Source organism: Patiria miniata, unplaced genomic scaffold (genome assembly GCF_015706575.1).
Source record: "Patiria miniata isolate m_02_andy unplaced genomic scaffold, ASM1570657v1 HiC_scaffold_25, whole genome shotgun sequence".
NCBI classification, from domain to species: Eukaryota; Metazoa; Echinodermata; class Asteroidea; order Valvatida; family Asterinidae; genus Patiria; species Patiria miniata.
In genome coordinates this window covers 2,046,118-2,073,029 of record NW_024037064.1, presented here as the reverse complement: position 1 = coordinate 2,073,029, position 26,912 = coordinate 2,046,118, and the positions used below count along the sequence as shown (strand labels likewise).

The following is a 26,912-nucleotide window of genomic DNA, read 5'->3' as shown; positions in this document are numbered from 1 at the left end:
TTAGTGTCGCTAAACTTGAGTGCACGAAATCTGTGCGTCAGGTCCTTCTGCGTCTTGCATGTGCAGTTCCGGTTGGATGTGTCGTCGATGCGTCGTGTTACCAGGATCACAGCCACTTGAATTAGTACACAATTGTATTTGGGAGCTGACTGTTTGCGTTGCGTGCTGGGGGAAATCCCCGCCAGCAAAACGGCTGTTTCATGTATTCTTTTCTTAAATTTTTTTTACTCCTTGGCCTTTTTATATGTACATCAAATAAAGAAGAATTTAAACGCAAACTTAATAGACCCTCACAATTCTTTCCTAGCGTTAAGCAGTGATTTATTTCCCGGAATGTTGCCCATCTCAATTTGTGTTTAAATTTCCAAATGGTAATTCTTATAGAAGCATAAAACTTCTCAATTCTTCAGAATTCGCGGCAAAGTTACGTGACACATCGTTTTATAATGAAGTGGAGAACTTCGGAAACATTGATTTGCATTGAAATACGGCAATCTGGGAGTAAAATGCAGTGAAATACTTTGTTAGAATGACACACAAAAACGCTGTTATCCCGGCAGTTATCTGATACGCAGTGAATATGTTCCATGTACCATCGGCTTTTGTTACGATCTTCGTAAGAAAACTCGGTTTAAAGCCTAAAGGTTTCGGTGAAATTAATGTTCATATACCGACAGTTCAAATTCTCGCCATGAAATAAATTATTATATTAATTACAGAATCCTTTCTGGAAATGATTGCAGATGACAAAGTTGCTTCGATGTTCGCTTCGCTATTATATTCACTTGTATTTAAAAGGCCAGTTCCTGCTCACACAATCATAATGAACAATTTTGTTTGATAACAAAACGGATCGTCTTTCTGCGTTCCGGCCGTGTGTATTCATGAGGTCTACGGTGACTCGTGTTTATTCATTGCATCATTGTTGAGATAACAAAAGCGCACGGCTGGTCCTGCTCATTAAAGTCGCCGTGCTTGAGTGAACACACCCGTCCAGTCTGCAGATTCCCGCCCTCCTTGACAACTGCAGACTGATCGTCCGGAACGCAGATAGAACGGGAAATAACGGGCATTCATTATCGAGATGGGGCCTTAGGTACATGTAACTAAAAACTAACCTCAAGAATCAGTAATGGGTAGCCCAGCAAGCAGGTCATCCGTTCATCTGTCGGTCCTCCTCCCTGCTTCCGGTTCCTCGGGTTTCTGTTCGATGAGGCTGTCGGAGCCCTGACGATGTCTTGAGGCAGGCTCAACCTCATCTCAGTAGAGCAATTCCCTCATCAGTCAGTGGTCCTCACTTTGCTGAAAGGATTCAAATAACGAAAGGAAAAATTTGAATTATTGAGCTGTATTCGTGCCAGGGCTCAAAAGGGGAAAGAAAGCATTGAATTAACTCCACAAAGCAAAGCCCTGCTACCAGAACTCATTTGTGCACGAACATAATAGCAGAGTCAGATCGCCCATTTAAATTTGTTCTGTGACTTGATTGTTCCCGTTAAGAGGAGGCCTATACACAGCCTAAAAGCAGAACAGGAAGGGGACAGACCTCATTTAAATAAAGATATTGTGGCGAAACATCCCCCACAGTGCGACACTTTTAGAGCGCACCCATGCATTTTCGGTTTCACGAACTGATCTTAATTTTACCAATTAAATCGCTTTTTAATGAAAAATTTGTACATGTATAATCGCACAAGTACACGGATAGATGTATTGCCGCATCATGCTTGGGTGTCAGTTCGTGAAAACAAAAATGTACGGGGTGCACTCTAAAAGTGCCGCACTGTGGCGGATGTCAGTTCGTAAAACCCAAAATATCCCGGTTCTGTAAACACGCGCGCGTACAGTGCACACACGGATGCGAGAGTGTCGTTCGTAGTGACGGTGACAATCTGTACCTGATTTCACGACACTTATTGTAACCTACGATGCATCGTTGTATCCCTAGGATGACGCATCCTGTGATTCATTTCACAAAATATGCTGTAAGTGCGACACGTCGTAGTGTATTCAAAGGACAAAAGGTGACTACATGTACATGTACATGTACATGTATTTTCATGTTATATATTTATTCAAAGAACAGTATATAGTCGTCGAAAAGTCAACAAAGAGTCGTCAATTGTACTTGTGAAAACTTTTCTAAAATATTGAACAAAATTGACGATGTATGATGCATTCACACTGGAAAAGAACTTCACAGTGGACTGTGTTTGCATCAAATTGTGAAGTGATGTGCTTTGTAAATCTGGTGCAGGTCATCCAGGTACGTGTACACGTACGTATGTGAAATTTTAATGAAGCGAAAATTTGAAACCTGAAATTGCCGTCACCACCACTCATGAAATAGTGCAGTTGAACTGCAAGCTCCATTCTCCAACAAAATATTAATAATAAATAAATATAAAAAAAGCCTTTACTGTCTTCAGGTGTGAGGGTATGCTTAAATCCATTTGCCCTTTCATAAAGTTGAATTTTTGAATCACTTTCTTGAATCAACTGCAACTACCCTATTTAATTTTTCAGACTTTTTATAGTTTTATCACTTGCCAAACCTGATTTCACTGGTTGAGTTCATGCCTGCATTACATGTGCACTTTATTTACTTGTAAAATATGGCTGTTGTGAAGTTTCACTTCTGTAAATGAAATTTTTTTTTTTAAATGATACGGATTGTTTGTGCGTTTATTGCCAAACAAAAACCTATTTGTTATTGTTTTGTCTAAGCTATAGATCCAATTAATTGTCAGCAACTTCCCCCAGATTATTAAGAGGATAGAGTGTCTCATACTGATGGCAAATTCATGCTTGGTTTTGGATTGTGCTGCTTTAATATGCTGTACAACACTCACTCACTCACTCACTGTACAACACTAAACATTTGTGAATTTCGGATTGTGTGTTTATTTTGTCCACAGTGAGTGTTTTCATCTAAAGACAGATGGTTCTTTATTTCTATGTAATCTGTTTTGCATTTTATGTATTTTAAAATTTTATTCAATGTCTTGCGATTGTCCGTAAAATGCTATGGTTTTACGTACACATATGTACATGTGTACACGTTGTACAGCGCTTTTGTGTACGCAACACACGCGGCGCTTGGCCAGTTGGTACCCGCGCGCCAGTTTGCATGTATTAGTGGGATACTAGATCGTGAGCCAGCGATGCAGCAGCCCGAATTCACAGCGAAGCTTTGAAATTGTAGGCCGACTTTCAACGTCTATGTTTTATTTTAAAATATCGACCCGACCAAGAAAAAGTATGATTTGGCTCTTTTCATAACTGAATAATGGTATCAACATAAAGATTTCTTCTGAAAAACTGCGTTTCGCTTTTCTTGAAGGGCTTTTAAAAGTCTTCGATACGCAAATAAATTCATCCCGCATTGCAAAAATGTTGGCCAAAATTCCCCTAAAACACACCTTGGCATATAAATTATACCCCTTTCTCATTTATTTCCTAAAGAAAACATCATATCCCGTCATTGCCTGTCATTTATGATAATAAAACGTATTTCTAAAGTGTCTAATTTTGACATTATTTGGGACGAAACATCGATGTTTTTTTTCTGTATGTGGACAGCGCCATGTTGTGTGACGTCGCCGGCATCATTGGAGTTCACAAATACAGAACTAACGCATTACAGAACCTTTGTGTGTGTGCGCGCTATGCATGTGGAACTGCCGTGGGGGCCACATTCAAAGAATTTTCCTTAATAACTCCTATGAACATCTATGGAAATTAACAGTATGCAAGGTTTGGACCCATTCATGGATTCCCAAATTGCAAACCAAGTACAAATTAGAAGCATGGGGGAGGAGCCAATTCACAGAAATTTTCAAAAGTGTGTCACTTGACACGCAAGAAGGTATGCGAGAAGGTTGTCATTCATTTGTGGCTTCCCAAATTGTAACAACGCAGTGGGGGATTTACAAAAATTTCCAAAACTGTGTCACATGACAAATCTTTGGAAATGATCTTCTTTTGTTTTCTTCAAATTGAGAGCATGGCAGAAAGTTGTCAACCATTCGAGGATTCCCCAATTGCAAACTAAGTACCGGTACCAATTGGAACGCATTCGGGAGGTGGCAGATTCACAGAAATTTCCAAAAATGTGTCATTTGACACATCTTTGGAAAGGATTTTATTTTGTTTTCTGCAAATTGACAGCATGCCAGAAGGTTGTCAACCATTCGTGAATTAAGTACAAATTGGAACACATAGGGGAGTAGGAGGATTCACAGAAATTTCCAAAAATGTGTCACTTGACACACGCTTGGAAACTGATAGCATGCGACAAGGTTGTCACTCATTTGTAAATCCCCCGAATGCAAACCGAGTACAAATTAGAGCACATGGGGGGATTTAAAGAAATTTACAAAAATGTGTCGCTCGACACATTTGGGGGGGGGGGGGAATTAGAACACATGGGGGAGGGGGCAGATAAACAGAAATGTCCACAAATGTGCCTCTTGACACGTTTGGAAATTGACATGCAAGGTTGTCACTCATTCTCGGATCCCCCAATTGCAAACCAATTACAAATTAGAATGCATGGGGGAAGGGCGGATTTACAGAAATTTCCAAAGATGTGTCACTTGACAAACGTTTGGAAATTGGCAGCATGTGAGAAGGTTGTCACCCATTTGTGCATTCCCTAATAGGTCTTGTAAAATGACGTAATTTCCTACAGACCAGCCGCGTGCATCAACATACTTAGCATCCAATTGCATAACGGGCATCGGCCGCGTCGACATTCGAAAAACATTTCAAGCAATAAGCGCACATGTTTGGAACATTTTCAACACTGCGCAATGCATGATATATTGCGTAAAATACGCAGTTGCAGCTCTCCTACAGATTTGGACGTCAGTGAGCAAGCCCTATTGCAAACCAAGTACAAATAGCAATGCAAGAGTGATTGGTGCGGGAAACAGTAAGCTTTAGCGCTCCGGCCGAACGAAGACTACGTGACGGCTGATATTTCGAGATAATGTCCGTTATATAGTCCGGTGAAGTTCCTTGTAGTGACTTGAAAGCGATGTGGGGGTCAAAAGTGACACCTAGGTTGCGACACTTGGTGGAAGGATGGATGTGGCAATCTCCAATCCTAATGCTGGTGATATTGAACTTGGTGAGTTGTTGTTTTGAGCCACACAGGATAAATTCAGACTTGTTGTCATTCAATTTGAGACTGTTTGTCATCATCCATGTCTTGATCTCATCAATGCAAGCCTGAAGATTCTCCGGGATAACATCCATCTGTCGTAGGATGTGGTCGCGGACAGATGAACAAGTAATGTTTCTACACTATGGTTCTGATGATTTGCAGATTGGCGACTATCCAATAGATCATTATTCCGTAAATGCATCGACAGCCTGGAGATAGCAACACACTCAAGTAACTTTGAGATGTACGGCAAGTTGGAAACTGGGCGGTAGTATTGGAGTTCTTTAACAATGCTGGGCACACGTGGGCAACTTTGAAAACAGAAGGAACAACACTGCATTGCAGGCTGCGGTTGATAATCGTGGTGATGGCAGGAAAGATGGATTCAGAACATTGCTTAAGGAGCCAGGTTGGCCATAGGGTTCAATTCACATGATTTGGCTGGGGATTTGAAGATGACAGTGCAAACCTCATCTTGAGAGGCGGAACAGAGACTGGTCATGCAGTGTCTCATCTTGAGAGGCAGAACGGAGACTGGTCAGTGTAGTTTGTGTTGGCGGGGTGGGGGTAGAAGTATCTGTATCTGGCACAAGGGGAGGTAGTGCATCACGAATCGAAGAAATCTTGGACGTGAAAAAAAAGTCTGAAATGGTCAGCCAGTGACTTGTCGGAATCGTACTTGTGGTAAAGAAGATTCCTTATTCCTATGGAGAAGCTTGTTGGCGACACGAAACAGTTGTTTTTGATCACCGGAACACTTGGAGACTATTTCTGAGTAATGGGTTCTTTTGGCCTTACGGATCAGCGAGATCACATGCTGGCATTGTTGGTGATGTAGTTGGCGGTCAATCTCGAGTGAGGATGCATGCCACCTGTGCTCAAGCTGTCTTCGTCTGTGCTTAGCTTGGAACACCTCATCAGTGTACCAACCGGTGTCGGGCCGAAAAGAAATGACGGAACTCGTACTCAGGCAGCAAAGTACTCATACTCGAAACGGCGTGGAGCCTGGGGCCCGCTAAAGGGCCCCTAAAATTTTGGATTTTAGATGCTCTGTGGTGCAATCTAAGCCTTTTTGGGCCATCATTTGAGCCAAAATATTTTGCCAATTTTGTTATTTCTTTTTTCACTTTTGTTGCATTTTGTTTCAGTTCATCACCATCATCATTGATTTGTCACTTATTTGTAATTATAAGTACTCCATGGTGATTAATAATAACCATTGTAAAAGCATGAAGAAATAAATAAAACAAGATTATTCTACACAAATATTTGTTTTGCTTCATCCACAACTGAATGGAACATACCATCTTTGGAAGCACCAGACTAATCAGTCTCAATGATGATGTGCTTCGGGTGTTTCACATGGGATACGAGCAATTTCTTTCCACTCGACGCGTAGTTGATAGTGTCGTTGCAAACATTGCAAAAAACCTTGCCAGCGGTTGCTATTTTATCGAAACACTCTTGAAATTCATGCTGATGCCCGTCAATAATAACGGAGTCCCGAAACCATTCCCACCGGAACTTATTTTTCACTTCTTTATCAAGCACTTGCATAAGTAGTCTGTACACCCGACCAGCGCAACACGTGCATCTTGGGTACCGACACAGGAACTAGACCTAAATAATCACAACCTCGGACCCGAGCGAAAAATCACATGATCACGCTAACGGCAAAGCATGGTCTTCAACCTTGTTCTCGCAATGGTTATTCAATATGTGCGTGCGTATCGATCAACGAAGTAATGTCTGTTAGTAAATTCGGATATTTCGGCAAGCAAAACTCATTATGAATAATTAATTAGCACATTCTAATAATAATAATAATAATAAACCATTCTTATAAAGCGCATTTTACACGGGGTCCCAATGCGCTGAACAATTAACAGAGGAAAACACTAACATTATATTTCATTTGCAGTGAACAGATGGGTTTTAAGATTAGCTTTGAAAACGTCCAGGGTTGGGGCTTCCTTGATGTGATTGGGTAGTTTGTTCCAGAGGGTTGGGGCTGCAGATGAAAACGCTCGCTGACCGTATGACCTTGTCGATGTTGAGGAGCAGGCGAGCAAGGATTGTGAGCTTGATCGAAGATTTCTACGGGGTTCATATTTATGGATTAATTGCTGGAGGTAAGTAGGGGTGAGACGATGGAGACATTGGTATGTTAGGAGAAGGGTTTTGTAGATTATCCTCCTCTTGACTGGGAGCCAGTGCAGATTACGGAGAATAGGTGATATGGGTTGATGGGGCTTCGAGAGGGTGATTAGTCTTGCAGCTGAGTTTTGGATGCGTTGGAGTTTGGCGATTTGTGAGTCTGGTTGCCCTTGAAGTAAACTGTTGCAAAAATCTAGGCGACAAGTAATAAATGCATGAGCAAGCTTTTCTGTGGTGTGCGGGTTGAGGAATTTGCGGATCTGTCCGATTTTATGAAGGGCAAATGATGCAGACCGACAGATGCTATTGATGTGCGTGTCCATTTGTAGATTAGGTTGCATTGTAACACCTAGGTTTCGTACCTTAGAAACGGGCTGGAGGGAAGAGTTGCCGATATGAACAGGGGGGAGTTGAGTATGGCTTCTATGGCAGGATGTTATATGAAGGACCTCCGTTTTGTCTGCATTTAATTTCAGTTTATTTGCTGTGGACCATGATTTGATGTCGTTAAGGCAGAGTTCTAACTGGGGAATGGCTGTAGGTCGATCCCGCTCTTTCAAAATGATGTAAACTTGAGTGTCGTCAGCATAAATCATTTTTCCGACACAATTATGTCCTCAAGGGGGGATGTGTACATTATGAAACACAAGGGTCCCAGCACAGATCCTTGAGGGACACCGACTTCAGGGACATAAGCGTCAGATAGGTCATCATTTATTGAAATGTGCTGAGTACGGTGTTTGAAGTAAGATTCGAACCAATTGATAGCATGGCCGGATATGCCATACCTATGACAAGACGATGAAGCATGATCTCGTGGTTGATGGTGTCAAAGGCTGCGGAGTAGTCCAGTAGGACAAGAACCGCCTCTTGGCCCTTGTCAGCAGCTAGTAACAAGTCGTTGTTCACTCGGAGAAGAGCCGTCTCCACACTATGACGACGCTTGTATGCAGACTGCATGTTGCTGTGAAGACTGTTCTTGAGAAGATAATCTTGTTCAGTTATCTTAGCGAGAAATTTCAAATTGGCAATAGGTCTGTAGTTTTTTTAGTGGTTCCGGATCCATGTTGGGTTTCTTGAGCAGGGGGGTGACGTGGGCAGATTTGAAAGCATCAGGAAAATGGCCGTTCTCAAGGGAGAGATTGATGATTGTTGTGATGATGGGAGTGAGTTCATTTAGACACTTCTTCAGTAACGATGTGGGAATTGGATCAAGTCTGCATGTTGTTGAAGGTGACCCGGTGATCATCTTTCTGACAGAACTATCAGAAAGGATGTCAAATCCAGTGAAAGATGTCTCGCACGAGTCGGCCACTGGTACTGTTGTCTCAACTGTTGAAGCGTTATCAAGTTCGGCAATGATGGTCTGGGTCTTATTGGAAAAGAATTGTGAGAAACGATCCACTAGTGACTCTGGTTCATTCTCTGGCGGAAGGGTTCTTGAAGATTTCGGGGTGCATAATTTGTCGACTTTGCGAAACAGTTGTTGAGAATCGCAGTCGGCAAGTTGTGTCCTGTGATATTCGGTTTTGGCTTGAGTTATCATACGATTGTACCGGTAGATCTGTTCATTCAGAAGTTGTTTGTGAACTGCCAGTTTAGAGGATTTCCACTTGCGTTCACGTTTACGTAGTTCTTGTTTGCTTTGTGGATGTGTTCATTGTACCACGGGGCGTGTGGGCGACATGATATGTTACGAGAGATGAGGGGGGCGTGTTGATTTAGGAGATCTTTCAAAGTACTCTCGTACTGATGAACCAACTGGTTCAAATCAGAGGCTGGGGCAGTATACAGTGGTGATGCCAGGATATCCTTGCGGAAGGCATCTATGTCAATCTTACGAATTTCTCGAAGTTTGATGTCTCTTTTGACCGGATCGGGCCGACTGACGTTCAGTAAACATTTGACAGCGGCATGATCGGAGGGCAGGTAATTAGTGGTGACAACACGTGAAACTGTGTCGTCTGCTGAACGTGACAAGATGAGGTCCAGTGTGTGGCCCTCGCGGTGAGTGGGGCCAGTCACATGCTGCTCGAGATTAGCAGAGTCAATGAGATCACAGAAGATTGCCGCTTCACGATTAGATGGATCATCGACGTGGAAGTTTAAAGTCACCAGCAATCACGATGTGTCCTGGCTCAGACACAACAGATTCCAGGAGTGTGGAGAATTCACGAAAAAATATAGGGGAAGTCATGCGTCCATCGATTAGTCTCTGAGGTCTATAGATTATGATGAGCCGAAGGGGGGTCTGGGATCGAGCGTTAATTGATAAATCAATATGTTCAAATGAATCAAATGTTCTACCTTCGTTCATATGGGCATTGAAGCTGCTTCGAAGATACACACAGACGCCACCACCATTTCTGTTTTTCCGAGGTATGTGGTGGATTTGGTAGTCAGGAAGTGTTGCAATAAGATCTGCAATAGCACGATGATCCCGATGATCACCAGTCAGCCATGTTTCAGTTATGGCAATAATATCGATGTGGTTGGATATAATTAAATCACATAAGATAGGGATCTTGGGTTTTATCGATCGAGCATTCCACAGACCGAATGTAGTGGGAACAAGTTGTTTTGTGGGTGGTAAGCTTGGTGAAATTTTGGTGAGGTTTGCGGGATTTGCACCTTTTTGTCCCGCTTGAAAATCAGGGTGAATCTCGTAGGGTATGTCTTGGTGGCTCAGTACGGGGATGGGTTTCTGTTGTTTAGCCCATGATCTGCGGCCCCTTTTGGTTGGTCTTGGCACACCAATTCCAAGCTCTTTTAGTCTGGTGTGAACGTGAAGGGGCACTGTGGTTTTACCTGTAGGTTTGAGCGACAGCAACTCATCATGGCTGTAGGAGTTTGTTGTAGTGGCAACCATGACTACTGCTGACAATAGGATAAGCACAAAGGCCAACAATGCCGATCCAGCCATGCGTCAATCAATTTCTGAAGCACAATGACGAGCCAAAACACACTGCTGAATGCTATAGGCGTACGTAGTCCTTGTACAGTAGGCCTACTTGTACTCGGAGTAATGAGCAGAATCTGTTCAAAATTCCAGGTTTTTGGCGATCAGGTAACTTGGATTTCCGATCCAGGAGCTAGGAGTATCCTTACGTCTGTGTGATCCGACTGTGTGGTTTTTGAAGTTGATGTCGGTGATCAAAAGGCAAAAACCGAGACAATTTTGTCAGGATATGAGCATGTAGGTGCAACCGGAAGCGCTACCAGTTCTACCAGCGCTACCCCCCTATTTTCTCAACGGATTCACACAATTCACGTTGGTGGACTTTTGAACCCCCACAAAACGGAGAGATTACATCCCTGAGTACTCGACAGTACTCGGTACTCAGAAAAAAGTACTCGACTACAACACTGGCAGCACTGCATCGGGCTGACAGATGGTTGCCTTCAATCTCAGCGCACAAGAGATTCAAATCAATGCTGTGGAGATTGCGATGGATAACCATGTCTCACAGATACCACTGGTGCTGGAGGAACATCCAATTGTTACCAGCAGAAGGTGTGATCTACTAGTCACAAAAGATACCTGACGTCTTGGTGCGCAGAAAAACTGCTACAGCCCCAAATGCACAGGAAAGGAAGGAAAAACTCCCTTAAAATGCTCCCAAACCAGATGATGTTACATATATTCTGGCTCACCATGTTGATCAGTTTGCGCTAAAGTTCAACTTGACATGAAGACATGACTGGAAACACCGCTAAGAAAGAGGAAATCAGTACATTGGTGGAGAGCATGAGGAGGAGCCGCCAGTTAGTAGCGCTGCACTCTATAACATTACTCAGGTCAATACAACAATCAACAGCCACACAGTAGCCACAGCTGTTTGACAATGCCATCCACTTGCAGACAATACTTTATCAGGTCAATACAACACTCAACAGCCACACAGTAGCCACAGCTGTTTGACAATACCAGCCACTTGCAGACAATGCTTTATCAGTTCAATACAACAATCAACAGCCACACAGTAGCCACAGCTGTTTGACAATACCAGCCACTTGCAGACAATGCTTTATCAGTTCAATACAACAATCAACAGCCACACAGTAGCCACAGCTGTTTGACAATGCCAGCCACTTGCAGACAATACTTTATCTGGTCAATACAACAATCAACAGCCACACAGTAGCCACAGCTGTTTGACAATGCCTGCCACTTGCAGACAATACTTTATCAGGTCAATACAACAATCAACAGCCACACAGTAGCCACAGCTGTTTGACAATACCAGCCACTTGCAGACAATACTTTATTTGGTCAATACAACAATCAACAGCCACACAGTAGCCACACATATGGAAACGTTGTCTCATCCGCTCAATCTGGCCTGCGTACATAGGTCAAATGAGCATTTTTTCATGAAAAAGTGATTTTATAAAAAAAGTGCGCTTATTTCCAGCATTGGGCCGCTCGGGAGTCACTTAAATAACTATTCATCAAATCCAAAACCTACAAATTATACCAGTAAGTTCCTCAGTTTCGTCCAAAAAAAACATAGTAAACCTGCATAATGTCGTCGTTTATGCGTGGGAGAGCTAGCAAAACAGCGAGTTTCCTTGCACATTACTCGCTTTCGTGAGCCCTCACTCGTTTCTTTGTGATCAGGCTGCTTTGGGCCTAGCGGCTTATGAATATGCAGTATATTAGCTTTCTGGTGATATAAAACATGTTTTGATTGGTTGAATAATTTTGTCGGAACGAAGCTTTGGAGCGGATTGACTATTCACATCTAGCGTCTGAAATGACCTTTCATCTACATATCCCGGATGACACAAGTACGCAAAACCGCATTTGTGACGTCATCAATTATTACTCATCGTCTTTCATCGTCAAATGTTACAATTCTACGACGTTTGGTATAGATTTTATTTATTAGTAATATGTAGGACTATTTTTGCAATCTATCAGTCAAGTTTTAGGTTTAATTTAAAGTATTGTTTTGAAATGAAAGCCTTTTTTCTGTCGTCTTGACTGGATCGTACCATTAAAGTTGTAGGGGTTATGTATTATTCCGACAGGCCGTGCCAAATTTAATTTAGCCTTCGCCGGACGTCAGTGATCTCGCGTTGATTTCAAGAATATCCTGTCTTCTGTTTCAGTAAATGTCATTACAAACATTATCAGAAATGAGGTAAGTGTCTTTTTTCTATGTATTGTTTAGAAAACCTGCTTAAAACTGAGAGATTTAACCGAGATTTGTCGTGAATATCGTCGGGCGTAAGTGACGAATATGTGATACAATCATGCCAATGGCATCGAGAGTCCATCCATTTCCAACACACGGATTTTCTCGTCGTGCAAAGTAGAATTATTTCTCTACAAGTTGTTGTATTTACATTGACTATGCCAGTCCCCTCATATTGTTCCATTGTTTATTTACCCATTCCCACAATGGAAGTACCCTGCAGTGGAGGTCAGCGGCGCGTGACCCTGTGCACACATAGCTCCCGTGGAGGTCACACAGCGGTCATGTGGGCAACTTCTTTTATGAGACAAATCCGGGAAAACGTTTCCATATGCTGTTTGACAATGCCTGCCACTTACAGACAATACTTTATCAGGTCAATACAACAATCAACAGCCACACAGTAGTCACAGCTGTTTGACAATGCCTGCCACTTACAGACAATACTTTATCAGGTCAATACAACAATCAACAGCCACACAGTAGCCACAGCTGTTTGACAATGCCTGCCACTTACAGACAATACTTTATCAGGTCAATACAACAATCAACAGCCACACAGTAGCCACAGCTGTTTGACAATGCCTGCCACTTACAGACAATACTTTATCAGGTCAATACAACAATCAACAGCCACACAGTAGCCACAGCTGTTTGACAATGCCTGCCACTTACAGACAATACTTTATCAAGTCAATACAACAATCAACAGCCACACAGTAGCCACAGCTGTTTGACAATGCCTGCCACTTACAGACAATACTTTATCAAGTCAATACAACAATCAACAGCCACACAGTAGCCACAGCTGTTTGACAATGCCTGCCACTTACAGACATACTGTATCAGGTCAATACAACAATCAACAGCCACACAGTAGTCACAGCTGTTTGACAATGCCTGCCAATTGCAGACAATACTTGATCAGGTCAATAAAACAATCAACAGCCACACAGTAGCCACAGCTGTTTGACAATACCAGCCACTTGCAGACAATACCTTATCAAGTCAATACAACAATCAACAGCCACACAGTAGCCACAGCTGTTTCACAATGACTACCACTTGCAGACAATACTTTATCAAGTAAATACAACAATCAACAGCCACACAGTAGCCACAGCTGTTTGACAATACCAGCCACTTGCAGACAATACTTTATCAGGTCAATACAACAATTAACAGCCACACAGTAGCCACAGCTGTTTGACAATACCAGCCACTTGCAGACAAAACTTTATCGGGTCAATACAACAATCAACAGCCACACAGTAGCAACAGCTGTTTCACAATGCCAGCCAATTGCAGCTTATACTTTATCAGGTCAATACAACAATCAACAGCCACACAGTAGCCACAGCTGTTTGACAATACCAGCCACTTGCAGACAATACCTTTTCAAGTCAATACAACAATTAACAGCCACACAGTACTCTAGCCACATGTGTTTGACAATACCAGCCACTTGCAGACATTACTTTATCAAGTCAATACAACAATCGACAGCCACACAGTAGCCACAGCTGTTTGACAATACCAGCCACTTGCAGACAATACCTTTTCAAGTCAATACAACAATTAACAGCCACACAGTACTCTAGCCACATGTGTTTGACAATACCAGCCACTTGCAGACAATACTTTATCAAGTCAATACAACAATTAACAGGAACACAGTAGCCACAGCTGTTTGACAATGCCTGCCACTTACAGACGATGCTTTATCAGGTCAATACAACAATCAACAGCCACACAGTAGCCACAGCTGTTTGACAATACCAGCCACTTGCAGGCAATACTTTATCAAGTCAATACAACAATCAACAGCCACACAGTAGCCACAGCTGTTTGACAATACCAGCCACTTGCAGACAATACTTTATCAGGTCAATACAACAATCAACAGCCACACAGTAGCCACAGCTGTTTGACAATACCAGCCACTTGCAGGCAATACTTTATCAAGTCAATACAACAATCAACAGCCACACAGTAGCCACAGCTGTTTGACAATACCAGCCACTTGCAGACAATACTTTATCAGGTCAATACAACAATCAACAGCCACACAGTAGCCACAGCTGTTTGACAATACCAGCCACTTGCAGACAATACTTTATCAAGTCAATACAACAATCAACAGCCACACAGTACCCACAGCTGTTTGATAATACCAGCCACTTACCAACTTGGATCCGAACAAAAATGTCATTGTCGCAAGAGGTCGCAATTTTGTTTCTTTATATTTAATATTCATTAAAAACATTTTGTCAGTGACGTGTCCCAGAAACCAAAACTACCGGTATTTCTTAAGTCAAACCTGGTTTGTGACAGTCATCAAATCCTTGGATACAAAAAGAGGGGCCAATCATCACCAAGCAACTACAGACCAGTTTCCCTCACGTGGGTAGCCTGCAAATTACTGTAACATATCTTTAATCACTTGTGTGAAACCCAACTCATAAACACCATGGAAGAAATCCATCGACACCTAGATCAAAATAACAAAGCTCAGATAGATGTGCAGGTGCTTGACTTCGGCAAAGCATTCGACACTGTAGCCCATGAGAGATTACTTCATAAAATAGAACACTACGGGATACTAGAGGTAACACCTTGACATGGATCAGAACATGGTTAACCAACAGAACCCAACAAGTAGTTGTAGATGGAGAAACATCAGACCCTTAAGCCTTTACTGTCTTCAGGTGTGAGGGTATGCTTAAATCCATTTGCCCTTTCATAAAGTTGAATTTTTGAATCACTTTCTTGAATCAACTGCAACTACCCTATTTAATTTTTCAGACTTTTTATAGTTTTATCACTTGCCAAACCTGATTTCACTGGTTGAGTTCATGCCTGCATTACATGTGCACTTTATTTACTTGTAAAATATGGCTGTTGTGAAGTTTCACTTCTGTAAATGAATTTTTTTTTAAATGATATGGATTGGCTGTGAAATAAAGAATGCGTTTATTGCCAAACAAAAACCTATTTGTTATTGTTTTGTTAAAGCTATAGATCCAATTAATTGTCGGCAACTTCCCCCAGAATATTAAGAGGATAGAGTGTCTCATACTGATGGCAAATTCATGCTTGGTTTTGGATTGTGCTGCTTTAATATGCTGTACAACACTCACTCACTGTACAACACTCAACATTTGTGAATTTCGGACTGTGTGTTTATTTTGTCCACAGTGAGTGTTTTCATCTAAAGACAGATGGTTCTTTATTTCTATGTAATCTGTTTTGCATTTTATGTATTTTTAAATTTTATTCAATGTCTTGCGATTGTCCGTAAAATGCGATGGTTTTACGTACACATATGTACATGTGTACACGTTGTACGGTGCTTTTGTGTACACAACACACGCGGCGCTGGGCCAGTTGGTACCCGCGCGCCAGTTTGCATGTATTAGTGGGATACTAGATCGTGAACCAGCGATGCAGCAGCCCGAATTCTCAGCGAAGCTTTGGAAATGTAGGCTGACTTTCAACGTCTAGATTTTATTTTAGAATGTCGACCCGACCAAGAAAAAGTATGATTTGGCTATTTTTATAACTGAATAATGGTACAAACATAAAGATTTCTTCTGAAAAACTGCGTTTCGCTTTTCTGAAGGGCTTTTAAAAGTCTTCGATACGCGAATAAATTCATCCCGCATTGCAAAAATGTTGGCGAAAATTCATCTAAAACACACCTTGGCATATAAATTATAACCCTTTCTCATTTATTTCCTAAATAAAACATCATATCCCGTCATTGCCTGTCATTTATGATAATAAAATGTATTTCTAAAGTGTCTAATTTTGACATTATTTGGGACGAAACATCGATGTTTTTTTTCTGTATGTGGACAGCGCCATGTTGTGTGACGTCACCGGCATCATTGGAGTTCACAAATACAGAACTAATGCATTACAGAACCTTTGTGTGTGTGCGCGCTATGCGTGTGGAACTGCCGTGACCATGGAACAAAAGAGGAATCAAACCAAGGTCAAGCCCATGCAGAACATAAACTTGCTACTTACTTTATCATCAATGGTGTCAATCTTAGTCAGCACTACTCCGTCAATCAGTGGAGGTTGATCCATGTCTCAATGGTGTGCTCGATTGATTGCCTGGTCCACTGCTTCGTTACTACCCAAATAACTCCCCAACCAAGAGAACTAACTCAGACTGGTTGATTTCAATCAGCTGTTTGAGCAAAAATAACAAAACATGAATAACAGTTAATCATAAGGAAATGAAACATTTTCTATCTTTGTGCAGTTCTCTCTTGAAGCCAATAAATTGAATTCTGTTTTTTACATCGTGTTTCTACAGTGGAAGCTACGGCAACAGTTGAAAATCAGTTACAACGAGTTGCAATACGACAGCTGTTTCTTGCAGCGTGTTCTTGAAAGCGTGTTTGGCAATTAAAACGTGTAATTTGTGTTTTTTTTTTAATTTCATTTCATTTCAACCAGCAAACTAGTCGGTTTCACATATTTGTGGATGCTCCAATTGTAAACCAAGAACAAACTGAACTGTTATACACTGCCCAGTTAAGTTAGGAATATATGTCTATGTAGAACAAAGATTCACGAAATTAATTCCCTTCCAGTACAATCAATGATTATGTTAAAAAATGTATCTTTAATAGTGTGATAAATTTCAGTAAACATTCTATGTGCGCAAAAAAATTATTTCTGATTTGATGACATCATCATTCAAAAGCGGTAAGTGAATACTGATAAAGTTCGGAGAGGATACATTTTCATTGTGAAGTGAAAATAACGTATGAAAATATGGGAAATATAATTGTTCGTATTAATAACACCTAACTTCCGGTTTGAGGACGTCACAGCATTAGAGTTATCCAAACGTGAACATTGTAATGGATATCATTACTTGGACTACGAAGATATGACAGGGATCAAATGATAGAATTAAATTAAAAATATGATCCCTTTCAAATTCTAAAATTAAAGAAAGAAAACTCTATTTGATGTGCTGCTAGGGGGCGCCCTTTCGGATGATGACGTCATCACATTTTTTTGTGTCTGGTATTCCTCACTTTCATAATATGTGTGTAGTAAAATGCTTCCCCTTTTGACTTGCATTCGGTGAAGGTCAAGCGGTTTTGTGTCTGGAACAAGAAATGTTTCTCACGGCATAGTCTACAACCTCACAAAAAAACGAGCACGATACTCTCTGTAGTTCAAAAGATACAGCGCAAACTATTTTGTCAGAATTTGCCCTGAAATTGCTTGTAACTTGATACTTGATGACGTCATGGTGACGTAACAAAATTTAGAACATCTTCGTAACATGGTACAAGTTCACACTAGGTTTCTGGATCATACTGTGACGAAAATGCCCCCAAATCCCACTTTTTACTTAAGTTTTATTACTCTAAGTCTTACATATATCCTCCTAGAGATCTGGCATTTTTGTCTAGAAAATTCCTGTTGTCTTTACAGGTATTATTTCTGGGTAGTTTTGAGTATTTTCCTGCCGAAATTCTGTGTGTACACTCACGTGTTTGTTTACACATGTCAGCTGTGCTATAAATAGCGTGATGGTAAAATCCAACATGGCTGCCATTTGAGCAGCGCTTAAAACGTTTCTGATTGGCTGAAAGTTCTAAAATTATTTCTAGCAAACTGAGACTTCTAAAAAGTAATTTATATTATTAGAACGTTTTACTAAATAATTATGTAGCTTCTTTAGATGTGAAGTTGTCTAATTTGAATCAACTTTGAAAATTGGGCAAGTTTTGATGACTTTTCTGTCAGATTTCGTCTGGTAAGTCACAGCCTCGACTCCATGGGCGCGTGCGCATTCCTTCACTAACCCCTGGCCGTGATGTACACATAAATGATGCTGACTGGCTATTCAGACCGTACTGCGCACGCATTTCAAAGATTGATACATTTAATACAAATCTTTGCTCAATAACGCAATGTCCAAACCTTATGTTTGAAAGGATGGATTCTTTAAAATCACAATTTTTCACATTTTAAAGATGGCGTCGGCACGTCAAACGGATAAACTTCTGCCTAATTACCGTATAATGTGCCATATTTCGATAATTTAAATTACACAATTCCAGGGGTTAAGATCGCGCAAGGCATGATGGGAAGCAACATGGCGCAGAAAGATCTCGTACCCATGGGAACAAGGTTGGGTAAGTCAGTGACTGTCTCATGATTATTCATATCTGTGACATCACTGAATTTTCTTCAATGAACTTAAAGGGAATATACATCATTTGCTTTTGCTGTAATTTTCAGAAACAGAGCAGTTTACATATATTGGGGAATTGTAAGGTCAGAGAACCAGTCTAGCTGGCTTGTACCCGTTCATAGGTGTGTAATTGATTGCAAACAAGTGCGATGGTCAATTGGGGCCAGTATTTGGAAAAAAGCCAGTTTTTTTCCAACGCTGGTCGGCCGACCAGCGTTGGAAATTGATACAAGAATACCACTTTTCTTGAAAATGACAGTATACCAGGTGCCATGATTTTACAGGATGCTTTACACTGTCATTCACTAACAGTCATCAAGGTATTTCAAAATGATTTGGTAGTTTTATTTTTTGATGTTTGCAAATGTTGTATTTTCCCTTTAAAGGGAATATACATCATTTGCTTTTGCTGTAATTTTCAGAAATGGATGGGATTGGGGGGTTGGAAATATATAGCAAATATAGTTACACTGACTTTTTTGAGGTTTTGGGTTCAAAAATGCTATAAAAACCAACAAAAACAGTCATTTTCCTGTAGTCTGGTTCCCCGACTCCATTTAAAAAGAAACAGAGCAGTTTACATACATTGGGGAATTGTAAGGTCAGGGAACAAGTCTAGCTGGCTTGTACCCGTTCATAGGTGTGTAATCGATTGCAAACAAGTGCGATGGTCAATTGGGGCCAGTATTTGAAAAAAAGCCAGTTTTTTCCAACGCTGGTCGGCCGATCAGCGTTGGAAATTGATACAAAAATACCACTTTTCTTGAAAATGACAGTATACCAGGTGCCATGATTTTACAGGATGCTTTACACTGTCATTCACTAACAGTCCAGCAAGGTATTTCAAAATGATTTGGTAGTTTTATTTTTTGATGTTTGCAAATGTTGTATTTTCCCTTTAAGGTTTGTTTACATTCATTCATTCACTACTTGTAAAAGTGAGCATTTGGGGGATTCTGTATAATTTATTCACATGGTTACAACATATTTACTGTAAGGAATGTCTTGAAGATTAATTTAAGCCTTTTTGTGTGATATTTTGCTGTATAATTCTGGAGAAATTGAGGGGAAACTATCGCTATGTGAATTCAGTATACTGTGATTTTTACAAAATGGGCGTGGCCTATTTACTATCGCGTACTTTTGATTTTCGCGCTGGGCCAATAGGGTATAAATAGGGCAGGTTTTGTTCATTCTGGGTACGGTTCTTTGATGGGTGTTGGTCTACTGCTAGCTGCGAACTCTACTGCTGATCTCTAACTGTATTTACACATAGTGCTTTGGCCAGTTTGGGGAGCTGAGATCTTTACAACTTGAGTTGGGGGAGCCAACTTGATTAAATTGGGGTGCTGAGCTGAGCTGGGGAGCAAAGTTTTGGGGAGCAAAGTTTTGGGGAGAAAAACTTTGGGGAGCCAGAGTCGGAGAGCGGATATCTAGACAGTTAGTAACTGTGATTTACATCAGTTGTAGCTGATATCTTTAATTATTAAGACTCTGACAGGAGTCAGGGGATCTTGAGATATATTTGGAGTCAGGCTGCTGAGTCGGATTTCATCGAGGAATATCAAGAGAGGCCTGGGGCCTATTAGATTTTATTGCCCGACCACTCAATTAGAACACATTTGGGGGGGGGGGGGTCACAGAAATTTAAAAAAATGTATCACTTGACACATGTTTGGAAATTGATAGAATGCGAAAAGGTTGTCACCCATTTGTGCATTCCCAAGTTGCAAACCAAGTGCAATTAGAGTGCATGGGGAGGGGGGATTTACAGAAATTTCAAAAAATGTGTCACATGACACATCTTTGGAAATTATTTTTTTTTTTCTTCAAATTGACAGCATGTCAGAAAGTTGTCCACCATTCGTGGATAACAAACTAAATACAAAAATTAGAACATATGGGGGATTTACAGAAATTTCCATTGACACATTGGGTAAGGGGGCCAGATTCACAGAATTTTCCTTAATAACTCCTATGAACATCTATGGAAATTAACAGCATGCAAGGTTTGGACCCATTCGTGGATTCCCAAATTGCAAACCAAGTACAAATTAGAAGCATGGGGGAGGAGCCAATTCACAGAAATTTTCAAAAGAATGTGTCACTTGACACACAAGAAGGTATACGAGAAGGTTGTCATTCATTTGTGGCTTCCCAAATTGTAACAACGCATTGGGGGATTTACAAAAATTTCCAAAACTGTGTCACATGACAAATCTTTGGAAATGATCTTCTTTTGTTTTCTTCCAATTGAGAGCATGGCAGAAAGTTGTCAACCATTCGAGGATTCCCCAATTGCAAACTAAGTACAAATTGGAACGCATTCGGGAGGTGGCAGATTCACAGAAATTTCATAAAATGTGTCACTTGACACATCTTTGGAAAGGATCTTATTTTGTTTTCTGCAAATTGACAGCATGCCAGAAGGTTGTCAACCATTCGTGAATTAAGTACAAATTAGAACACATAGAGGAGTAGGAGGATTCACAGAAATTTCCAAAAATGTGTCACTTGACACACGTTTGGAAGCTGATAGCATGCGAGAAGGTTGTCACTCATTTGTAAATCCCCCGAATGCAAACCAAGTACAAATTAGAGCACATGGGGGGATTTACAGAAATTTCCAAAAACGTGTCGCTTGACACATTTTTTGGGGGGGGGATTAGAACACATGGGGGGGGGGGGGCAGATAAACAGAAATGTCCACAAATGTGCCTCTTGACACATGTTTGGACATTGACATCATGCAAGGTTGTCACTCATTCGTGGATCCCCCAATTGCAAACCAATTACAAATTAGAATGCATGGGGGAAGGGCGGATTCACAGAAATTTCCAAAAATGTGTCACTTGACAAACGTTTGGAAATTGGCAGCATGTGAGAAGGTTGTCACCCATTTGTGCATTCCCCAATAGGTCTTGTAAAATGACGTCATTTCCTACAGACCAGCCGCGTGCATCAACATACTGAGCATCCAATTGCATAATGCGTTTCAGGTTTTGAAGAGTTTCTTCCTATTTCTGGATTGAAGATGGCAACGACATGCATGGCCTCGTATAATGGACGAGCTTTGGATTCCTCCGCATCTGATCTGTACTACCCACCCATTGCGATTGAACTCCGTATCAGTTCCTGACCATGCCATGACATGGCCATGTTCATTCAAACAGCCCAACCCCCACTCTGAACCTTTCTAAATAGTCCATGGTGTGGAGTACATGTACAAGTATTTTTAGTGTGATCTGAATTGGGAGTGGTAGGTGTAGTCTGTTCGCTGCCTCCCTGTCCCAGATGCTTGAATAACATAGTTGACGTAAACATTTCATATATAAATGAATATCTAACTGCCGGGGGGGGGGGGGGGGGGGGGGGGGGGGTAGATATATTGCCGCATCATGTTTGGGTGTCAGTTCGTGAAAACAAAAATGTACGGGGTGCGCTCTAAAAGTGCTGCACTGTTGCGGATGTCAGTTCGTAAAACCCAAAATATCCCGGTTCTGTAAACACGCGCGCGTACAGTGCACACACGGATGCGAGAGTGTCGTTCGTAGTGACGGTGACAATCTGTACCTGATTTCACGACACTTATTGTAACCTACGATGCATCGTTGTATCCCTAGGATGACGCATCCTGTGATTCATTTCACAAAATATGCTGTAAGTGCGACACGTCGTAGTGTATTCAAAGGACAAAAGGTGACTACATGTACATGTATTTTCAGGTTATGTATTGATTCAAAGAACAGTAAATAGTCGTCGAAAAGTCAACAAAGAGTCGTCCATTGTACTTGTGAAAAATTTTCTAAAATATTTAACAAAATTGACGATGTATGATGCATTCACACTGGAAAAGAACTACACAGTGGACTGTGTTTGCATCAAATTGTGAAGTGATGTGCTTTGTAAATCTGGTGCAGGTCATCCAGGTACGTGTACACGTACGTATGTGAAATTTTAATGAAGCGAAAATTTGAAACCTGAAATTGCCATCACCACCACTCATGAAACAGTGCAGTTGAACTGCAAGCTCCATTCTCCAACAAAATATTAATAATAAATAAATATAAAAAAAAGCCTTTACTGTCTTCAGGTGTGAGGGTATGCTTAAATCCATTTGCCCTTTCATAAAGTTAAATTTTTGAATCACTTTCTTGAATCAACAGCAACTACCCTATTTAATTTTTCAGACTTTTCATAGTTTTATCACTTGCCAAACCTGATTTCACTGGTTGAGTTCATGCCTGCATTACATGTGCACTTTATTTACTTGTAAAATATGGCTGTTGTGAAGTTTCACTTCTGTAAATGAAACCTTTTTTTTTTTAAATGATATGGATTGGTTGTGAAATAAAGAATGCGTTTATTGCCAAACAAAAACCTATTTGTTATTGTTTTGTTTAAGCTATAGATCCAATTAATTGTCAGCAACTTCCCCCAGAATATTAAGAGGATAGAGTGTCTCATACAACACTCACTCGCTCACTCACTGTACAACACTAATCATTTGTGAATTTCGGATTGTGTATTTATTTTGTCCACAGTGAGTGTTTTCATCTAAAGACAGATGGTTCTTTATTTCTATGTAATCTGTTTTGCATTTTATGTATTTTTAAATTGTATTCAATGTCTTGCGATTGTCTGTAAAATGCGATGGTTTTACGTACACATATGTACATGTGTACACGTTGTACGGCGCTTTTGTGTACACAACACACACGGCGCTAGGCCAGTTGGTACCCGCACGCCAGTTTGCATGTATTAGTGGGATACTAGATCGTGAACCAGCGATGCAGCAGCCCGAATTCACAGCGAAGCTTTGGAATTGTAGGCTGACTTTCAACGTCTAGATTTTATTTTAAAATGTCGACCCGACCAAGAAAAAGTATGATTTGGCTATTTTCATAACTGAATAAAGGTATCAACATAAAGATTTCTTCTGAAAAACTGCGTTTCGCTTTTCTTGAAGGGCTTTTAAAAGTCTTCGATACGCGAATAAATTCATCCCGCATTGCAAAAATGTTGGCGAAAATTCCTCTAAAACACACCTTGGCATATAAATTATAACCCTTTCTCATTTATTTCCTAAATAAAACATCATATCCCGTCATTGCCTGTCATTTATGATATTAAAAGGTATTTCTAAAGTGTCTAATTTTGACATTATTTGGGACAAAACATCGATGTTTTTTTTCTGTATGTGGACAGCGCCATGTTGTGTGATGTCACCGGCATCATTGGAGTTCACAAATACAGAACTAACGCATTACAGAACCTTTGTGTGTGTGCGCGCTATGCATGTGGAACTGCCGTGACCATGGAACAAAAGAGGAATCAAACCAAGGTCAAGCCCATGCAGAACATAAACTTGCTACTTACTTTATCATCAATGGTGTCAATCTTAGTCAGCACAACTCCGTCAATCAGTGGAGGTTGATCCATGTCTCAATGGTGTGCTCGATTGATTGCCTGGTCCACTGCTTCGTTACCACCCAAATAACTCCCCAACCAAGAGAACTCAGACTGGTTATTTTCAATCAGCTGTTTGAACAAAAATAACAAAACAGGAATAACAGTTAATCATAAGGAAATGAAACATTTTCTATCTTTGTGCAGTTCTCTCTTGAAGCCAATAAATTGAATTCTGTTTTTTACATCGTGTTTCTACAGTGGAAGCTACGGCAACAGTTGAAAATCAGTTACAACGAGTTGCAATACGACAGCTGTTTCTTGCAGCGTGTTCTTGAAAGTGTGTTTGGCAATTAAAACGTGTAATTTGTGATTTTTTTAAATTTCATTTCAACCAGCAAACTAGTCGGTTTCACATATTTGTGGATGCTCCAATTGAAAACCAAGAACAAACTGAACTGTTATACACTGCCCAGTTAAGTTAGGAATATATGTCTATGTAGAACAAAGATTCACGAAATTAATTCCCTTCCAGTACAATCAATGATTATGTTAAAAAATGTATCTTTAATAGTGTGATAAATTTCAGTAAACATTCTATGTCCGCAAAAAAGTTATTTCTGATTTGATGACATCATCAGTCAAAAGCGGTAAGTGAATACTGATAAAGTTCGGAGAGGATACATTTTCATTGTGAAGTGAAAATAACGTATGAAAATATGGGAAATATAATTTTTTGTATTAATAACACCTAACTTCCGGTTTGAGGACGTCACAGCATTAGAGTTATCCAAACGTGAACATTGTAATGGATATCATTACTTGGACTACGAAGATATGACAGGGATCAAATGATAGAATTAAATTAAAAATATGATCCTTTTCAAATTCTAAAATTAAAGAAAGAAAACTCTATTTCATGTGCCGCTAGGGGGCGCCCTTTCGGATGATGACGTCATCACACTTTTTTTGTGTCTGGTATTCCTCACTTTCATAATATGTGTGTAGTAAAATGCTTCCGCTTTTGACTTGCATTCGGTGAAGGTCAAGCGGTTTTGTGTCTGGAACAAGAAATGTTTCTCACGGCATAGTCTACAACCTCACGAAAAAACGAACACGATACTCTATGTAGTTCAAAAGATACAGCGCAAACTATTTTGTCAGAATTTGCCCTGAAATTGCTTGTAACTTGATACTTGATGACGTCATGATGACGTAACAAAATTTAGAACATCTTCGTAACATGGTACAAGTTCACACTAGGTTTCTGGATCATACTGTGACGAAAATGCCCCCAAATCCCACTTTTTACTTAAGTTTTATTACTCTAAATCTTACATATATCCTCCTAGAGATCTGGCATTTTTGTCTAGAAAATTCCTGTTGTCTTTTCAGGTATTATTTCTAGGTAGTTTTGAGTATTTTCCTGCCGAAATTCTGTGTGTACACTCACGTGTTTGTTTACACATGTCAACTGTGCTATAAATAGCGTGATGGTAAAATCCAACATGGCTGCCATTTGAGCAGCGCTTAAAACATTTCTGATTGGCTGAAAGTTCTAAAATTATTTCTAGCAAACTGAGACTTCTAAAAAGTAATTTATATAATAAGAACGTTTTACTAAATAATTACGTATCTTCTTTAGATGTGAAGTTGTCTAATTTGAATCAACTTTGAAAGTTGGGCAAGTTTTGATGACTTTTCTGTCAGATTTCGTCTGGTAAGTCACAGCCTCGACTCCATGGGCGCGTGCGCATTCCTTCACTAACCCCTGGCCGTGATGTACACATAAATGATGCTGACTGGCTATTCAGAGCGTACTGCGCGTGCATTTCGAAGATTGATACATTTAATACAAATCTTTGCTAAATAACGCAATGTCCGAACCTTATGTTTGAAAGGATGGATTCTTTAAAATCACAATTTTTAACATTTTAAAGATGGCGTCGGCACGTCAAACGGATAAACTTCTGCCTAATTACCGTATAATGTGCCATATTTTGATACATTTAAATTACACAATTCCAGGGGTTAAGATCACGCAAGGCATGATGGGAAGCAACATGGCGCAGCAAGATCTCGTACCCATGGGAACAAGGTTGGGTAAGTCAGTGACTGTCTCATGATTATTCATATCTGTGACATCACTGAATTTTCTTCAATGAACTTAAAGGGAATATCATCATTTGCTTTTGCTGTAATTTTCAGAAATGAATGGAATTGGGGGGTTTGGAAATATATAGCAAATATAGTTACACTGACCTTTTGAGGTTTTGGGTTCAAAAATGCTATAAAAACCAAGAAAAACAATCATTTTTCTGTAGTCTGGCTCCCTAACTCCATATAAGAAGAAACAGAGCAGTTTACATACATTGGGGAATTGTAAGGTCAGAGAACCAGTCTAGCTGGCTTGTACCCATTCATAGGTGTGTAATTGATTGCAAACAAGTGCGATGGTCAATTGGGGCCAGTATTTGGAAAAAATGCCAGTTTTTTCCAACGCTGATCGGCCGACCAGCGTTTGAAATTGATACAAAAATGCCACTTTTCTTGAAAATGACAGTATACCAGGTGCCATGATTTTACCGGATGCTTTACACTATCATTCACTAACAGTCCAGCAAGGTATTTCAAAATGATTTGGTAGTTTTATTTTTGATGTTTGCAAATGTTGTATTTTCCCTTTAAGGTTTGTTTACATTCATTCACTACTTGTAAAAGTGAGCATTTGGGGGATTCTGTA

General features: G+C 40.4%; 1 long non-coding RNA gene across 1 annotated transcript; it reads right to left on the bottom strand.

Annotated features, from left to right (window-relative positions):
• Window positions 1–1,262: 1,262 nt before the first annotated feature.
• On the bottom strand, window positions 1,263–24,298 carry LOC119732962. Its single transcript, XR_005271663.1, has 3 exons — window positions 24,140–24,298; window positions 16,561–16,726; window positions 1,263–1,302 (listed from the first exon to the last, which is right to left on the bottom strand). It is a non-coding gene; the product is annotated as an uncharacterized LOC119732962 (long non-coding RNA).
• Window positions 24,299–26,912: the final 2,614 nt, after the last annotated feature.